Here is a 3065-nt window from a genome sequence, read left to right on the forward strand (position 1 = left end):
GGCCCCCCCTCCTCCTTTAAAGCCCCCTCACGTCCTGCGTGCTGACGTCACCGTGACGAAGCAGCAGAATGAGAAGCAGGTGACGAGGCTACCTGGAAGGTGATCCGAGTGACTCACGTCACCTTCAGCCACAAACCTGGAGAGGAGGGGCTGAACATCATGACGATGATGAGAGCTCAGGATGAAGGACTGAGCTTTTTCAACGCTGCGGCTGCTCTAACGTGACGTCACAGCGTGAAAACAACAATTAAACCAGAGAAGAAGAAGTTTCAAGTTGTGCAGAAGTATGTGGACGGTGCTGTTCCTTCATCTACCCTGATGGAGCTCCTCACACCTACAGGAGACTTTCTTTACTTAAGTAGAAGTACAGATACCTGTGTTTAAAAGTACTCCAGTAAAACGTGAAGTAATGAAGAAACTCCTTTACTCAAGTAAAAGTGAAAAAGTACTCTGCTACTAACCATGATTGTATACAAGTAACTGAACCTTGTGCTTTGTTAGTATTTCAACACAAAAGCACATTCTAATTGTAATGAATGTACTCAGCATGAGTCTGTTGTGTAGAACACCTGCAGTGACAGAGAATGTAAAACCGATTGTGTTGCCTTGATGGTGGAGGGTGACTTCACCTCCACACCTACACAGTAACATGAGCACAGTCAGGGGTCACAGTGGATTCAGCAAGTGGGGATGAACCTCAGCATCATCAACTTACATGTAAACTCATCTCTGCTACACCTGTTGTTACCTGCCTGGGACCATGAGCACCACGGGCACTGTGTGTGACTGTACTCTGAATCCACCACATGTTTATCCTGCATTGAAATACTAAACAGGATTTTCATGGAACATTTGAATAACACAAAGTTAGCATAGCTTTGTTTGTTTTGCAGGAACATGGCATCTTTAAATTTCCAGTTTATCAAATTCCACTGAGCATCCTTCCTTTAACTCTAAGCTCTCTTCGTCCTCTCCTGTCCTTCTTTCTTATCTGTCTCCATCTCTGAGTGAACGTAGCTCTCTGTCTTTTCTCTCCCTGTCAAATACAGCAACTGGACCTTCAGCTGCAGCACAGTGTGAGACAAACTGCACACACACAGTTTGTGTTTGCTGATGTTTGTTGATCTGATAGAAACGCTGCATTTCAAATTACCCGACACTTAAAAAACTTCACTCCCTTTATGTTCTCTCCTCTTCTGTAGGGCTAGCTAGATGCTTAAGTACTGCAAACTCCTGTGCAATACTGCAGATTTTAATATTGATCTGATACCAAGTACCCATATGGAAAAGAAATAGTAAAAACTCATTCATATAGTGAATCATATCAGGCTTATATGATTTAGTCATGAAAGTGGCCACTTTCTCATTACTTTCATATATTGTTTTAGTAAGTATCCAAAACATACAAGTTGCATTTATATAATTTTTCAAGGTATCTTATATCTGTTTTAACTCTTGTATGCTTTTCATACAAGTTTCACATAAGACAGATACAAACTTTATAAGATTTATATACATCTGTTCCATATGGGTAAATACAGGGCCGGTACTGCCAATCCCAATTCTGATACCGATATTTGTAACTTGTGAAGGCAGCTTATGTAGCTGAGAGCACCGTGTCGTGATTTATAGAATAGAATAGAATAGAATTCAACTTTATTGTCATTGCACATGCACAGGTACAGGGCAACGAAATGCAGTTTGCATCCATCCAGAAGTGCTTTAGTGATATAGATATATTACAATATATATTAGCAATAATATAGATATGTGAGTATATTACAGAAATGGGTCTATTATGGTATGTTATAATGTACACGGTATGAAGTATGTTGTGAATATTCTATAACTATAAGTATGTACAGGCTGTAGTGAGTACAAGCTATGTACAGGATATGAACAGGATATAAATATGAAAAACTATACAGAATATGAAATAAATAACTTTACAGAATCTGGGATATACAGCTATACAGAAATGGGAACTATGCAAGTTGTAAACAGTTGTAGGGTTAAAAATTATTGAATGTACAGAATGATTATTTACACAGAGCTATACAGTAGTGCAGTTAAGATAAGTGAGGGTGTAGATAGTTTCTACAGAGGCTGTATAAAGTGCTAGTGGTTGTGAGTGGTGGTTCAGTCCATGTTATTATTGTGTTTGAGGGTACAGTTGTCCATTGTGGGTGTGTGTATGTTCAGTCCATGAGTTTAACGTGGGTCAGATGTCAGGAGGCAGAGTTCAGGAGTCTGACAGCTGTGGGGAAGAAGCTGTTCCGGTACCTGGTGGTCTTAGTCCGGAGGCTCCTGTGGCGCCTCCCAGAGGGCAGGAGGGTGAAGAGTCCATGTGATGGGTGACTGGGGTCTTTGATGATTTTCCCAGCCCTTTTCAGACACCACTTCCTGTAGATGTCCTTTATGGCAGGAAGTGGTGCTCCGGCGATGCGCTGGGCAGTTTTCACGACCCTCTGCAACGCCTTCCGGTCCGAGGCAGAGCAGTTCCCGTACCAGACTGTTATACAGTTGGTCAGGATGCTCTCGATGGTGCAACGATAGAAGTTCACCAGGATGTCTGAGGACAGGTGGTTCTTCCTCAGAGTCCTCAAGAAGAAGAGGCGCTGGTGAGCCTTCTTGACCAGCTTGGAGCAGTTGGTCGTCCAGGTGAGATCCTCGGCGATGTGGACTCCCAGGAACTTGAAGCTGCTCACACGCTCCACAGCCGTCCCCTTAATGTGGATGGGTGGATGTGGGTCAGCATTCCTCCTGTAGTCCACGATGAGCTCCTTGGTCTTCTCGGTGTTAAGCAGCAGGTTGTTTGTGTCGCACCACTCAGCCAGACGATCCACCTCCTCCCTGTAGGCGGCCTCATCGTTGTCACTGATGAGGCCAATCACCGTGGTGTCATCTGCAAACTTAATGATGGTGTTGGAACCATCAGCAGGTCTGCAGTCGTGGGTGAAGAGGGAGTAGAGGAAAGGGCTCATCACACAGCCTTGTGGTACACCGGTGTTCATTGTGATGGTAGATGAGCAGCGGTTATCCAGCCGGACATGTTGGGGGTGGTT

The sequence above is a fragment of the Mchenga conophoros genome, linkage group LG13 (genome assembly GCF_057382185.1).
Source record: "Mchenga conophoros isolate Kocher_MC1m ecotype Shallow Benthic linkage group LG13, M_conophoros_male_GT1.1, whole genome shotgun sequence".
Taxonomy (NCBI): domain Eukaryota; kingdom Metazoa; phylum Chordata; class Actinopteri; order Cichliformes; family Cichlidae; genus Mchenga; species Mchenga conophoros.